The sequence below is a fragment of the Pogoniulus pusillus genome, chromosome 1 (genome assembly GCF_015220805.1).
Source record: "Pogoniulus pusillus isolate bPogPus1 chromosome 1, bPogPus1.pri, whole genome shotgun sequence".
Taxonomy (NCBI): domain Eukaryota; kingdom Metazoa; phylum Chordata; class Aves; order Piciformes; family Lybiidae; genus Pogoniulus; species Pogoniulus pusillus.
Genome location: NC_087264.1, coordinates 45,495,171 through 45,511,985, shown reverse-complemented (window position 1 = coordinate 45,511,985; position 16,815 = coordinate 45,495,171). Strand labels below are relative to the sequence as shown.

Below are 16,815 nucleotides of genomic sequence, written 5' to 3'. Positions count from 1 at the left end.
AAGTTTAAAGGGGGCTGGATGAGGCATTTAGTGTCATGGTTTAGTTAATTAGAAAGGTTAGGCAGTAGGTTGGACTCAATGATCTCAGAGGTCATTTCCAACCTGGTTAATTCTGTGAGTATCTGTCATGTGTTTAGTGGCTGGCCCACCCCTAATCTTCAACAGATATGTGTTAGAACATGTAAATAATCATTATTTATTTGTGGGTGTTTAAATATACTTTTTACTTTCTCACTTTCAACATCTGCCAAAACATTTTAAAGATGCTTCTCCATTTTGTAGATATCCAAGTCCTCAGTGCATAAATATCTTACACTGAAAATAATTTATTATGTACTTTGAATTTTTCCATTATTCAGCTATTTAATGAAGTTACTATTTTTTTCTCATTAAGGGGGGATGGAGCAAAGCTGGAGACAGGTAGGTTCAGGCTGAACGTGAGGATGAAGTTCTTCCCCATGAGAGTGGTGAGAGCCTGGAATGGGTTGCCCAGGGAGGTGGTTGAGGCTCCATCCCTGGAGGTGTTTTAAGGCCAGGCTGGATGGGGCTCTGGCCAGGCTGATCTAGGGTAGGGTGTCCCTGCCCAATGGCAGGGGGGTTGAACTAGATGATCCTTGTGGTCCCTTCCAACCCTGACTGATTCTGTGATATTATGATTCTAAGCCTAAGCAGTATTTTAGATTTTGTTCCTAGATACATACTTTAATGACTCATTACTTTTATTATTGAATGTACTTGAAACAAAACAGAAACAGGATCCTAACTCAGGTGATTCAGTTAGGTGCTAGCTCTAAACTCTCTCTTCTCCTAGCAGCAACATGCACACTGTTATATAGAAATCCTTATACAGCAATTTGAAACCTCCAAGTGGAAAAAGAGATACACATGCACGTCTTCAGCAACATATTGTAATAAAATATTCAGCTAATTTTCTTTGTAAAATAAGGACTAGGAACAATCCATTCTCGAGTAGAGGATTTTATCTGGTTTCCTTTTTTACACAGTTTGTTACGCATAAGCAGAATCCATGCATCCCCTTGTTCTTCCTGATTGCCTTGACTCTATCATATCTTGAATGAATCATGAAAATCTTTTTTGAGACCAGAAAAAAGATGTAGTAATTATGTGGCACAGATTAAATATTAAGTGTGGGAAAAGTACTTATTCTCCCTTGGCACTGGATATATGCTCATACTGTCAGTGCATCTTTGTATTCCAGCTACCAAACAACATTTATTAGATCATATTAGAAGAAAAACAGGAAGGCACTATCCATTCTTCAGAAGGTGTTTCACTGTGACAAAGAGCTCAGCCAAAGGATTATCACTGGAGCAGAGGAAACACAAAGCCCTGAGCCCTGACACTTGCTCATTCAATGGAAGAGGTTCAGATCAGTTCCTCCCAGCACTGCTTGTGTATTCCACGGAATGTAGAATATTCATAAACATCAGTTCTGTAAAATATATAATAATCGAGATGTGATTCATTTTCACACAGTCTGTTGATGTTTGGGGTATGTTTTGAGATGTACACCCTGGAATCTAAATGAGTTCAAGTATCTTGTGTCTGTTTGGGCAGAGGTTGCCAATTACTATATGGGAAAAGAAGAATAATATTAGAGAAGTGTAACTTGCTGTGAAAGCCTTTGGACAGGGTTCTTAGAACTTGTTGTTATTTTGATTTGAAACCTCAGCTGGAAATACAAAAGAGCAATACACTTGCTGCTTGTAAACTGTGTCCCAAGCAGATCTGAAGACAAGGGTAAAGAGCTGGTGGACATAGGCAAGCAATGTTTATCAGGAAGCTGAAATTAATTTATTCATAAATGGGTCTATAAATTCATACTGCTATATACTGTGATTTCTCATGTGCCTCAGCTGACCTCAGGCAGTAGTTTAAGCCACTGAGGGATTAACAGAAGAGTAAATCAAAAGGTATTGATTGTTTGATTCCTCCTTGTATGGCTAAACAGAAACATCTGGCTTGTATTAGAAATGCTGTGTCCAGCAGGAGTAGGGAGGTGATTGTCCCCTTGTCCCCCCTGCTCTGGTGAGGCCACACCTCAAATACTGTGTTCATTTTTGGGCACTTTTTTGTAAGAAAGGATGTGGAGGTGCTGGAGCGAGTGCAGAGGAGGGCAATGAAGCTGGTGAAGGGCCTGGAGAATAAATCTTATGAGGAGCAACTGAGGGAGCTGAGGCTGTTTAGTTTGAAGTAGAGGAGGATAAGGAGAGACCTCTGCTGTCTACAGCTACCTGGAAGGATGTTGTGGAGAGGCTGCTGCTGGTCTCTTCTCACAGATAAAAAGTGATAGAACAAGAGGGAATGGCCTCAAGCTGCAACTGGGTATGTTTAGATATTGAGAAAATTGTTTTCAGAGAAAGAGTGGTCAGGCATTGGAATGAGCTGCCCAAGGGAGGTGGTTGTGTCACCAACCCTGGATGTGTTTGGGAGTCATTTGCATGTGGTGCTTGGAGATGTGGTTTAGAGTGAATCTTGTGGAGTGGGACTGTTGGTTGAACCTGGTGATCCTGAGGTTTTTTTTCCAGATGGGGTGATTTTCTGATTCTGGGAAAGAGTTGGTCATGAAAAAAGGTAGTTTCAATGCAAACTTTACAGTATATTTTTTGCTGGTTTGTTTGTTGTTGGTTTTTTTTTATCTCACTACTCCTCCATCTCCCTCCTTTCTTCTCCATCTTCTATTTTCCCCCATCTTCCTTTTTTCCTCTCCATCTCCCTTCCTTCAGCACCAGCTCATTCCCCTTTTCCACCATATCTGACCCTTTCCCACCCCATGTTTTCCTCTTTTTTTTTCCTCTAAACCCAGAGCACCTGGGTTCTGCTGGAGTCTCCTCCCACCCCAGGTGTGACCACTTTGCCCTCCCTGCCACTCCCCTATTTAATCAGCCCCAGGAGAGGCAGAAGCCCTAAGTTTGCCCAACTGGGCAGAGGGATCCTCCTCCCGTCACTGCTGGTGAGTACCCATGGTGCACACACTGGGTGATGGGTGGTGGTGACAAAAAGGCCGGGGGGCCTGGTGGCCCCCCTGTTAGTTAGGACAGAGACTCAATGATTGCTCTAACGTAGCCCACGGGTGCTGGCTGTGCCTTCTTGTTTTGGCTGAGCTCCTCTCTGTTTAGCTGCTTCCTTCTGCTCACTTGTGAAACTGTGAGACAGAATCATAGAAAGGTTCAGGTTGGAAAAGACCTTTAGGATCACTGAGTCCAGTAAATAATCCTACTCTGCAAGGTTCAACCTGAACTATATTCCCAAGCATCACATCCAAATGGCTTTTAAAGACAGCCAGGATTGGTGACTCCACAACCTCCTTGGGCAGCCCATTCCAATGCCTGGGAAAAACTGAATTAGCATGGAGGAAATGTCTGAGAATCCCTGAGAAGGCAAATGGAATAAAACTCAAATCTCCTTGACACTCTCTTATGTCTTGTTTTGTAACAGTTAAAATTAGCTTTATTCAGTACAAGGTGAAATCCTGACTGTGTTAAGCCAGGTTAGGGCAAGAGACGACTATGCTGTGGTTCAGGATTTTACTTTATTAAGCTGCCTAACAGCCACAGGTTTTTAGAAATTGTTGTCTCAGACCATGTATGTTTCTGCTTCAAAGTGTACTAATTTTCTCGGAGGCCAAGCAATCTCATTTCACACCATTATAACTGCAAGCTACAATTCTTCAGGTGCTCTGTGGGTTGTTTGGAAAATTTATTGATTTGTTCCCAGGTGGATAAAGATATAAGACTGCTGCACAGATCATACCCTAAAATCCCTGAGGTCTGGTTTTGAACATTCTTATGCACCCCATAAGATTCAGAGGTTTATGACTTAAAATTCCAACAACAAATGTTAGGTGTTTAATGAAGACAACTAGACAGGCTGTAGCCTGCATAAATCCTATTGCCTAAATTCAGGCTGGCATAGGAAATGCTGTTCTTCTTGGAAGAGACTCTCCTTTTCTGAACAATAAGGCTTGTTCCAAGGAGCCTGTTAACATCAGCCCAAACTTATGTAGAGGAATTCTGATGGTTCATTCAACTAGCTTAAAAGTTAGCATTTTCCCACTGAAAATGTCATATTGCCAACAGAGAAATGCACTATAGCTTGCAATTGGTGTTTTCACAGCACACTGCCCCTGACACCGTATATCCAGGGAGGTCAATCTGTGGGGGGAAGCTAGTCTGTAAAGGAAGATGGGAACGTGATAAATTTGATTCCAACTTTAAGCATTTTGGAAGGACAGCAGCTTAGTGTTTCATTCTCTTCTTCCATGGATTGTAATAGTATTTAACATACATTTATACTTTGTCTCTACTTGAAGGGATTGGCTCTTATATGAATGCAATGTATAATTTATTTTTTATCTCCTATTATAAGGAAGTTGGATGTCAGGACTGTGATTACAGAGAAAAAGTCCATTTACTACAGTGGAAAACTCTTTCAATGGCAAAGAAAGCCTTCAGGGCACTGGGCTGCATCAACAAGGACATCACCAGCAGAGACGAAGAAGCCATTGTCTCACTCGGTGCTGGTCAGACCACACCTGGAGTACTGGAGTCTCTGCTACACAAAAAAAGTTGTGGATAGACTGGTGAGTGTCCAGAGAAGAGCCACAAGAGTGATCAGAGAACTGGAAACCCTGCCATGTGAGAAGAGTCTGAGAAGCTGTGTTTGTTCAGCCTGGAGAAAAGAAGACTGAGGGAAAACCTTATTATCATGGGCCAATACATAAAGGGTGGCTACCAGGATGATAGAGACTGCCTTTGTATGTGAAGTTCCATGGAGAGGATAACGGGTGATGCAAAAAAGTTACTACTGGAGGCGTTCCCATTGCACAGTCAGACACTGGAATCACCTCTCAGGGGAAGCTGTGGGGTCCTCTACTCTGGTCATTTTTAAGACTCAACTTGACAGCATTCTGGGCTAGCTCATTTTGACACTCTTACTGCCTAGAAAGGTCAGACCAGATGATTGTTGGGGTCCCTTCCAGCTTGGCCTTCTGTACAATTCTGTTCTATCCCAGCACAAGTGGTCAGACTCTTTCCCAGATCTCAAGTTGGTGTGTTATGTGTAAGACAGAAGGGGGAAAAAAAAAAAAGAGCAAAAAAGTCAGATTGTGGCTGAATTTTGCCAGCACACTGACTGCACAGCACCCACTCCTAACACTCAACCTTTGTTGCCATGAATCTGGCAAACATCACACAACTCTGTCTATGAAAACCAGAAATGCTTTGATCACCAGCAGTGATTTACAAGCTTTCAAAATATCTGTGTGCAAGAGAGAATCCATAACTCCACTGACAAAGCCGATTGCTTCTATGCTGATGTTTGCCAGATCCTGCACAGTTTAGCTGAGTATCATACCAGAACAGCCAAATTATTCTATCAGTCTGTAGGAATCCACAAGTTTGATAATACTTGTTTGTCATAACAAGACTTATCAGGCTGCAATGGTGATGAGAGCTTCCCACTTAAAGTGATAACAAATAAGCAAACTCTATCATCCTGACTGGGATGAGTGGGTTGCACACTAGGGCACTAGAAATTTCATATTAAAGATACCTTTCTCAGCACTGAAGCCAAGTAGGTTTCAGTGAAAGAGGATGGAGGTACAGAGTATGCCTTGCAAGACAAATGAGCATTAATGTCTTGTTTTATTTTACATCACACACACAATAATAAAATTAACCACTCAGAAATCAAATTAGATAGTACAGTCAACACTTAATGTATTTAAAAAAATGCTTATGTCTGAAAACATCATGTCTTGTATGTTCATGTAAGTTACTCAGTTTTAGTATGCTGCATCCTCCTGTAATGTTTTGTAGGAACTTAAAATTTTACTGTAGCATTCAATATTTAAGATGTGCAAAGAAAATGTATTTGGGAGTGTTGAGTTTTTAAAGATTGCAGTAAAAGTGGTTTTTTTTTTCCCTCTGTAAATCATGTTAAATTTGTCTGCTTTTAGCTATAGTGCATACAGATTATAACAATCGTATCAATGTACTGGACTAGGAGTTCAGTACACTTTACAGCCACTGTATGTGAATAATGAACTTCTTACTAGTTAACTGAAATTCTGGATATGTTGACATTTAATGTTTTGAAAGTGAACTCTGCATTTTTCCTCCTCTTTGAGCTATGAGCATCTGCATCTATGCACATTACTTTCTCTTGATATTTTTATTCCGTTGTGACATGTTAAAGGACTGTTCTTAGAAATGTAAATAATCAATCTACAAGCAGGTCACTGACTTTGAACAGCCCTGAAAAGTTGTGCTTTCTGTACTGTTGACTGGCTTCATGTAATTTAATAAATCATACAAATGGGCAAATATACTCATGTCTTCTTTCTGAAGCTCCTATTTTTTTCAGTCATATATTTTTTATTATCTGTGTGCTGAATCTAGGGGAACAGATAAATAGTATGAATGAATTTATATGACTACTTTAGTAAAGACTGCAGGAACATAAAAGGATGCTATAAATAAGAGAGAGATTAATTATACTTCATTGTCAAGGAAGACGGAGCAAGAAATAATTGCCTCAAGCTTCAGGGAAAAAAAGTAGGCTAAATATTAGGACAAAAGATATATTGCTGAAAGAATAGTTAAACAATTGAATAAGCTGTCAAGGAAAGTTTAGTAACTGCCATAATTGAGATTATTAATAGCTAGAACAGATGCTCAAAGAGCAAAGATAGGTTACTCATAACATGCAGTTCTGCCATGATGTAGATGGATCTTAGTGTCTAACAGATACATTGTGCAGCTGATATATTGGCTCTCACTGAGTGAAGCAGATCTCTTCAAGAGGTTTCTGAACATGTGAAATTTCACTCATAAAAGCTCAGTACCTGAATAAAGGAGTTAATCATCTAGTTACACGTTTGGTAGTCCAAGCTCTTGACAAGGTTCTCCAAATATCAAGAATTCCTTTATTAACTATTTCACATTTGTATCTGTACCATTTTTCAGAGACATCATCTCTATTGCAAAAGTGCTTGTTGTGAAAACATGTGAGAGTTAGATGCATAATTCTGTAACCACTAAACATAATTCAAAATATCTGTAATAAGTGTGTGGACTCAGACTTAAAAAAAAAAAAGTTATTTCAATTGGATATACTGCACAATATTTCTAAACCTTTTATCAGTAGGACAGATGATAACATTCTTGAAGTCTTATTTTGGTTGTGTTTTCTTTACAAAATATTTGAAACCAACCTAAGGCAGGAATTTGTTGTTTAAAACCTCTGGAATTTATCTTTTAGAAGATAGTTAATATTTTATATTCTGTATGTCTTGCAGAGTAACTTGAAGAAATAAATTAGTGGAACTGAATTTATTAGGAAATTGTTTTCAGTCACAGAACACCAATTGTAATATCAAATCACCAATTACACGTCCAAACCATCGTCAATAACATCACTTAATTGCATACCAGGGTATTAAATTCAATCCAAATGGTAAAATATGCATTTGAGATTGATTAGTTTATTACATAAATGCATTAGTTGGTTCCTTAAAATTGATTAGCAAGGTTTCAGCTCAGAGCAGGAAATTGCTGCTTTAATCCCAGCACTTTCCTCTTTATTCTCCAATTACATAAAATACACTGCATGTATTGCAACTGGGGAAAAAATGCATTGGTCTTCTTCAGAAATTCTATGCATAAATCAGAAGAGGCCAAAGATGCTTCATGAAGAAAGGTTTAGCTCTTTGCCTTACAGTGCATAAATATGCTGTGAACTCATGACACTTCAACATTTGTAGCCCTGGGTGTTTCTAGGAATTACACCCTGAGAACTTCAGAAGAGCTGTGAATTTTTGGTGCCAGTCTGGAAAAATATAATCTCAATGAAAAGCCTTGTTTTATATAAATTTACTTTTGGAAAGCAGTTGAATGCCATAAGCTGTGTATTTTAAGCTTCCAAGGTGTTCAGTGCTGTGTATTTCAGCATGCAATGGAAGTGCCTCTGATTTGACAGGCTGCGGAAATTGTGATTAAATAATGGCTTAGTCTGACCAAGGTAAAGAGGCCAGGAACAGTTTCACTGGAGATTCTGTAATGTTGTGGATCTTAACATACACTTTCAGCGTCAGGCTCACCATAAAGTAACAATGCTGTCTGATATATCCCCTTAAAACATGACTAAGCTGGCTGCTGTTGCTTGTGCATGCATTTTAATGAACTGGTTTGAGATTCTTGAAGAACATCTCTGATGTTCGAGTCCATGCTCTCATCCTCAACTGATGCAATTTCAACCTGAAGAGACACAAAAAAGGGAAATGGGTGACACTGAAAAGTAATAATCATTCACCGTTACAAAATCCTGTGTTTTCATGCCTACCCCTAATCTCTGGTACTGTTACTGCTGAATATTCAGCAATCACTACAAGTAGTATGTGCTGCTACCAATTCATTCTCTCTCTGGAATCATATTATAAAAAGCACAAATGAACTTTTCTTCATTCTTGTGATGGTTTGGGTGTTCCCTGTCCCCCACACTTTGGAAATCACCCAGACTAGACTCAGACAGCTTTGGAAATTTGAATGAAGCTTATATTTACAGCTTAGCAGAACATACAAGCAGATATTTACAGTATATGCAGTTATAGACAGAAATGTAAAAGGTAATACAAAACCACAACTCCCCTCCCAGGAACCTGAGTCCCCAGGATGGGCTCCCAACCACCCTTCCACCTTCTCCCACCCCTCTCAACCTTACCCCAGTCCCAAGGAAGAATGGAGGTTTGGCCAGGGGGTTAGGAAGCAAAATGGATTAATCAGAGAAATGGCAGAGGGGCTAGAGAGAGAGAAAAAAATGCAGCTCAGAGCTCCCAGGCAGAAGTAGTGCCTTATCTATGTTTGGATTCTTGTTCTTATACATCTCAGCAAACCTATGAGTGAAGTAGACATCATCCTTGTTTGTCTTTCACAGCCTGTAATCTAGTTCTTCTCACCAAAACATTCTAGCTAGCTTCAAACTAGCACAGTTCTCTTAAAGCTGAGATACTTCTAGGAGATAATTCTGCATCTCACATGGGATGTCCCTGAAAATTTAAGCCTTTCAAATAGTACTTCAAGTGTGTATCTTCACTCTGCTCTTATATTTTTAATATCTTCTTGCTCGCTGTCAAGGTTTAGATTCCACATACTGTGCATTGAATGTGGCATCACCTTTACCTCTCACTGCATTTAATGTATTATAATCACCAGTATTTGAGCAGCAAAATTGTTTTAGACTGTTTTACTAATTGCAAATCCCAATACAGTTTTTCAGTGGCAGTAAGAACAGACTCCTTTGGTAACATCTCTTATGTAGACCAATATAGCACATAGTTGAATTGAACTGGTTTTAATTGATTTGTAAAACTCCTTTTAGAAATTGCCCATGGACTTCAAGCATTCACTGATCACATTACAAATGTGTTGAGATTAGTCATACAAAATTAAATTAGGACATTTCTGCATCGTATTTGTTTCCTGCTATACACTTAATGATGCACTAGATGCATGAACATTTATAATAGCAATAAAAATGTTTGTAAATACCTTTGGTAAATAGCCTGCTATTAATAATCCTACTAAGCATCTACAGATCTTCTGACATTTAGCTGCTTTATCATTCTCTCCAGGACTAACACAGCCCACTCTCGTAAGGTCCCCTCTCTACACATGGATAGGAGAAAATATAACACAAACCCTCTGGGCTGAGATAGAGTTTAATGAGATGATAAGATGCACAATTACCTTAGCCCATTTGCATAATATCTAATATTTGTATTTATGCAATAATATTATTAATATTCTTGTATGTGTTATCCCCAACTAGGTTTGATGGAAAGTGAAAAATGTTTGAAATCATTGAGACATATTTGTAGCAATTTACTCCACTTTCTAAAAACCTCCATTCTCCTTAATTTCCTTTTGTAGTGTTTTACTGTTTAAAGGCATGTTCTGATATGTGAAAAGGAGTTACTGTCTATATTATTGTGCTGTTCTACTAAATTACTTAAAATGCATTATTTTGTATTTGGTGTATATTACAGCACCTGTTCTGTTCCTCAAGGAGGTATCATTGTTCCTCACTGCATATTCAGCTATTCTGACTGCACATCTACTGAGTTTCAATACATTCCAGTCATGAATTACATCAAATATGCATAAGAAAAACTTTCTACAGCTCTAAAGATGAAATTTTGTTAGCACTAGAAACCTTTAAAAATGTCAAAAGACTATCATTACAGTTAATTAGCAACTTCTAAAAAAAGGGATTAAAATCAGAGATTTAGTTCTTCTCAATAGATTTGTGTACAGGTGTTTTCCTATTTAGTTTCTAAGTTAACCAATTATTTTGTAGGATGTAATTGATTAAAGTTATGCTTCAAAATGGCCTAGAATTTTTTTATTATCTACTTATTTGCAAGTTGTCAAGGTCCGGAGGAGCAGAGATTAACAGTATCTCTGTCCAGAGGAGCTAGACCAGTTCTTATGGATTCTGTGTTGTGAAATTAAGGTGCAAACAAGACCAGATATCACCATGAAACTGTTTATTAAAGGATAAGGTTGGGCAAAACGGAGGGAGAGAGGGGAGAAGGGAGAGAGAGAAAGATCAGAACAGAGGGAGAGAGGGGAGAAGGGGGAGAGAGAAAGATAAAAAGAACGATGGAGAAGAAAGGAAGGAGCAGGGAAGGGGAAAAGGCTGTGATCATATCACCCTCAGTCGCAGATGAAGGGGAGAGAGAAAGACGGGTGCATGGCCCAGGGATGATCTTCTGCGGAGTTTGTCAGAGGTTCTCCAGGCGGTGTGCAGTTCTGGTGGTCTGGTGATGGTCTGCCCTCGGTGGTCCGATGAGAATGGTGGTCCACTGGGAATGCCACTGGTGGGGATACCACACTTTGGCAGGCCTTTCTCCTGCCTTTTTATACAGTTTTCTGCTCAGTGTCCAGCTGCAGCCCCCCCAGGGCATCTTCCTGTGCATTCTCACACATTCGCAGGGGTCCGGCGTCGCCGGGGGGGAGGGCCTCCGCCCTCTCTCGGCTACACCTGTCCACACCCTGCACACACATCTCTTGGGGGCAACTGAGATAAGATGGAGGCTTCCTGGGCAGTCCAGCCAGGGTGAGGTCTAGGAGTTTCTAAGGTATTGTCTGTTGATTTGCATCTCTGAGCTTTTGGGCCAAGCACCGAGTCTGAGTCCCAGAAGTAACAAGATTAAGGAGAGATGATGCAATCTTCGTTGATTAAGGAGGGATGATGCAATCTTTATCTTTGTTGATTAACAAGAGAGAGGATCAGACTCTCACACAAGTCAATACAGATTAATGGCTTCTAGTTCATAGACTTAGAAATTTGTCATCTTGAGGCTGGTGAAGGGCCTGGAACACGAACCCTATGAGGAGAGGCTGAGGGAGCTGGGGCTCTTTAGCCTGGAGAAGAGGAGGCTCAGGGGTGACCTCATTGCTGTCTACAACTACCTGAGGGGACATTGTAACCAGGTGGGGGGTGGCCTCTTCTCCCAGGCAACCAGCAATAGAACAAGGGGACACAGTCTCAAGTTGTGCTGGGGTAGATATAGGCTGGATGTTATGAGGAAGTTCTTCCCAGAGAGAGTGATTGGCATTGGAATGGGCTGCCCAGGGAGGTGGTGGAGGCACCGTCCCTGGAGGTCTTCAAGAAAAGACTGGATGAGGCACTTAGTGCCATGGTCTAGTTGACTGGCTAGGGCTGGGTGCTAGGTTGGCCTGGCTGATCTTGGAGGTCTCTTCCAACCTGATTGATTCTATGATTCTACAATTCTGTGATTTGATTATGAGTTGCACCACTGTATCCTGTTAAAAGCTGCACATCTGAACACTAGTGACTGCTTAGCTTGCAGTACACAAAGAATGATAGCTCTGTTGGCTTGTGCATATAAGGGTAGCTTCACTTTCTGTAGGCTGCATACTGGTACCACACTGCACAATTCAACACGTTCTCAAAATGTTAATTAAGGGTCATGTTTGACCAAGCAGAGAAAACTATTATAGAAGGCTCTTGCTTTTGGGCAGGATAGCAGCAATTAATATGCATATATGGAAGACATAATTCATTCATAATGGACCCTTGAATAATTTATTTTGTTATAATCAGTTTGCATTTTGTAATTTAATTATTTGAATAATCCAGATGTTCCTGGAATACATGGGAGTGGTAAATAATGTAATATAATGGTCATAATTAACTCTAGCTTGGTGCTACTGTACACAAATATATATGCATAACCACAAATATAAATAGCTATATATGTTTTATATGATTATATAAATAAGTATATGGCTTAGGAATTTTTAAATGTTTGTTTTCTTCTTGTTTTTAATCATGCTGTGTACATCTTTTATTCTGTAGTTATCCAAGCTGTAGAAAAATATGCTTCCTAGATTCTCTACATGTTGATAAAAATTGTATATTGAGCTGTTTGATATGACACAAATAATTTTTGTAGACTTATTAATAGCAATATAAGGCATGAGATGGATCTGTTTCAGCCTTCCTTTTCATCATGCCATCTATTAATTCCCTCTGAAAAAGATATCCAATAAACTAGATTGCTTTCATTTTTATCTTGGCCAGATTCAATAATTTTCTTCTCTTATTATTTTTGTGGTTTATGCGAATATGTTCAATTTATAGGCCCATACTCAGTATGTCTAATTTAGTCTTGGAACTAAATCAACTAAGCTGAGTCTAGAAAGCAGCATAGCTGCGCCACCATGGAACTTCACAGAGCTGATTTACCCTTGTCATGGTTTTTAAAGATAACAATAGAAAGGTTGAGACTATAGGGTTAAAAAATCTTTTGGGGGACTAGAAGATTTTTATTCAATCCCATAATTCTGCTATCTCTTTATAAACTCACAACAAGGTCAGTTCGTTCTCCTTTCCTCCTCCTCCTGCCCTGCGTGTGTGGCAGGAGCCACTTTATCAGGAAGAACATGTAAGCAGTAGGCTTCCAGAGGCTTGTTTAGTCCTCCTTGGATGGCAGAGGCATTGGGGGGGAGGATTGGAGCACTGGGGAGTATTAGATTTAGTTTTTGGGATGGGGAAAAATTCAAGGGGGTTTGCCAGGGATGCAGTAATTGCTTTGTAATGTCTCTCTCTGTATCTTTGTCCAAATAGAATTCTGTATTTTTTCCCCAATTTCATTTAAGAGTGTAATTTCTGTCATTATCTTTAAAAACCATGACAAGGGTAAATCAGCTCCATTGAAGTTCCATGGTGGTGCAGCTATGCTGCTTTCTAGACTCAGTTTAGTTGATTTAGCTCCAAGACTAAATTAGACATATGGATTATTTTGATCACATAACTTGGTGATAGTACAAAGCAAAGAGCTAATTTTAAAGTACCTTTTGGAAGGAAAGAAACAATATTTACTTTGTTTTAATTTTATGGAAATCCATTCCAATGCTTCATTTTTTGTCAGTGTGGGGACAAAAGACAGAGTTAAGAGCTTAGTCTCAAGTTTCATATACTAAAGACTGGGTTCCTAACAATATATGCCATTAAATATCTAAATATGCACTCTACAATTACATTATGTTATCTATACTAAATTGTACAATATGTACTATATCCTATATTGTATTGTAATTTTAGCTAGATATTATAATCTAGGAGTTTATGAATTTGTCTGTTGTTCTGGATACAATATAAAGAAACATTTTCCTTCAAAATAAGTTTGACAAATATTATTATACTTCATTTTTGATACAGCTGATAATACTAGCAAGGACAGATCAATGACAGTAATGAGTATTAGAACTCGAACTTGATTTGTACCACTTAAACCTTGTCTGAAGCACATTATCAATGGTTCAAAATATTGGTGAAAATGTTTCCATTACTCTGATTTTGCTTTACCTGTTTTATTGCATGATAATCTCAATTAGCAGTTTAGCACCTCTTACAATTGACATATTCATTTTGGGAAAGCAGATAATTGATTCTAGGAAATGATGGAAAGGGTGACTCTAACTGTATAAGAGGCCACAGAAATTGAAAACCAAACCATGGTAAGCTTATATCAGAGAAAAAGAAGGCTAGAATAAAGAAACCTGTGGTATAAATATCAATTTTGCTCTCTTAGTTTAGCTAAATGAGCATTTTGTTTCTAAATTGTGGAAGATAATTCAGTATTTTAAATAAATATCTGAATGTAATTCTTTAAGAAGAAAAAGAGAGACAGTTTGTCAAGAAAACGAAAAACTTAAACTACTCATTGAACAAAAGCAGCATGAAAACTTAAACTACTCATTGAACAAAAGCAGTGTGGAATTTGACACTTTCACTCTTGAATTAAGACACATGTTGTTCCTTTGTAATTGAAACTATACCTGTTGAAGGCATCCTTTAACTGCTTTTTAAAGTGCTGTATGTTCTTGGACAACCTCTAATTGTATCTTTACAACAGAAGGAAGCATTATAGGAAACTAAACCCCAAGAATTTATATTAATCCATGACCAAATTTGTTTCCTATTATTCAAGTTGAATGATTCCTGTGATGATTTGGGAGTTACCTGCTCCCCCCTTATGAAATCACCCAGACTAGACTCAGCTGGCTGGAATTTAAGGAATGAAGCTTTGTATTCACAGCTTAGCACAACATACAACCAGGTATTTACAATATATTACAATTTTTACAGCTATATACAGAAATATACAGGCTGTCCAGGGAGGTGGTGGAGGCACCGTCCCTGGGGGTCTTCAAGAAAAGACTGGATGAGGCACTTAGTGCCATGGTCTAGTTGATTGCATAGCGCTGGGTGATAGGTTGGACTGGATGATCTTGGAGGTCTCTTCCAACCTGGTTGATTCTATGATTCTATGCAAGTTAAAAGTAATGCAGAAACACATCACCCCTCACAGAAATCAGAGTCCCCAGGAGGGGCTCCCAACCACCCTTCCACCTTCTTTTCACCCTTCTGCCTTATCCCAGAGTATGCATTATGTGCAAGGTGAGTTTGGAGGATTAGCAAGGGGAGTTAGAAGCAGAATTAGTTGAGTTACACATCAAAAGCCCAGGGAGAAGTGCACAGGCACCGACTCTAGCAGATAGAGACTCTCATACTGTCTTATCTATGTTTGCATTCTTGCTTTTATACATCTCAGCAAGCCTATGAGTGAAGGAGTTTCCTTTTCACAGCCTATAATCTATTTTTTCTCATTAAAATATTACAGTTAGCCTCAAACCAACACTGTTCCTTATACTGAAATTAATCCTACTGGAATTTTAGGATGAAATCTTTTCAGCTTTGAAAGTAGTGATAAAAATCTGCTGGATTTTAAAGAAAGTACAATTCCATAGGCATAAGCTCTTTGGAGCAAAAACAATGAAAGATTGAAAGCATAACAAATAATGTTTGTTTCAGAAGACGTGAAGTGAGCTTCTGATTGCCTTTTTTAAAGTCTACCCAATCATTTGCTTTTTAAAATGTTATTTTGAAAATTAATATCCTTGCATTTTTTAGTCAGTATCTTAAGGATTTTGAGCTGTGTGCTCAAAAGGCTACTGGTAGAGGCAAAAAAAAATTGTCTATTTCCATTAATTTCTCTGCAACTTACCACAAACTCCTTTCCCTCCCCATCCCCTTCCCTCCTCCCCCTCTATCTTGCCTATCCATCTTCCCTCCCATCTCTATGCTCCCCTGTCCTCTTCTATCTACACTTCCCTCCCAAGTCCTCTTCTATTTTCCCTTCCCCAAGTCACGGTTGTGATTCTGCTTACTACCTTGCTACTTCCTAACTCCTCCTCATGGTCACTGCAAACAAGGCTGTTTCTGGCCTTCATACCCTGAACCAGAACTCCTTTGTTCATTTGCACAAGGTCCAGCATCACACTACTCCTTGAAGGGTGATATTTTAGCATGTCAGTAATAAGAAAAAAAGAAACAAAACTCTAACTGAAGGAAGTTCTGCTCCTTTCTGATATAGCAGAACATCAGATCAATTTGACTTTTCTTCATATCAAACTCATTACATGAAATTAGTATCTAGAAAAAGAATATTTAATGAGCTGAATGACCCAAAAAGTATTACATACATTTGCCCTACGGAACCAGGTGATGCTAAGGAGCACTATGATGAGCTAGAGGAAATAATCTTGATACATAATACTTTTTTTTTCCCAGGCCCCTGGTAAATGACTATCAACTTGTACCACACAAAGTCTGTTTTCCTGAGGTAAAGTCAATGAACCCAATGAACCAGCATGAAATCCATTTCTCTGTCTTCCCGTCTTGCCAGAGCTTCTTCCTCTTCATTTTAGTGGGAAATCCTTTCCATCTCACAAAAGGAAAAAAAAAGTAAGGCTAATGCAATGTAGATTTATATAAATATCTATATGAATCTATCAGTTCTGGATCTGATAGAAAGGTTGATTTTATTCTTTAAATGTTTACATTCCCACCATGCTTTGTAACTATATGAAAGTAGTATTGTTTGTGTATTTTTTGTTTCAATGGTGTCAAATTTTCTCTGGACCTTCTGCAAAGGAGCAGAACACAGGTGGAGACAGGATAACAGGCAACACTGTAAGAGCTGGGAGAATTCCACTTGATGTTATACATTCTTTGATAAATGGATATTAGACAGTGATTGATCTATCTTTCACTCCAGCTCTGATGCTATCACAAGGGACTATGGAAATGATTTTTTTTGACAGCATTGTAAAAAAGCATATCTAGATCATAAAGAAAGCAGATGGATCCAAGACATGGAACAAGGAACAGATGGAGATATGGATTTGCACATGCAGCCAA

The 16,815-nt window shown here is 38.8% G+C and overlaps 1 long non-coding RNA gene across 1 annotated transcript; it reads left to right on the top strand.

Annotated features, from left to right (window-relative positions):
• The first annotated feature begins 2,937 nt into the window (after positions 1 to 2,937).
• On the top strand, positions 2,938 to 6,351 carry LOC135180870 (uncharacterized). The gene is made up of 2 exons (XR_010304589.1): positions 2,938 to 2,974; positions 4,390 to 6,351. It is a non-coding gene; the product is annotated as an uncharacterized LOC135180870 (long non-coding RNA).
• The last annotated feature ends 10,464 nt before the right edge of the window (positions 6,352 to 16,815 follow it).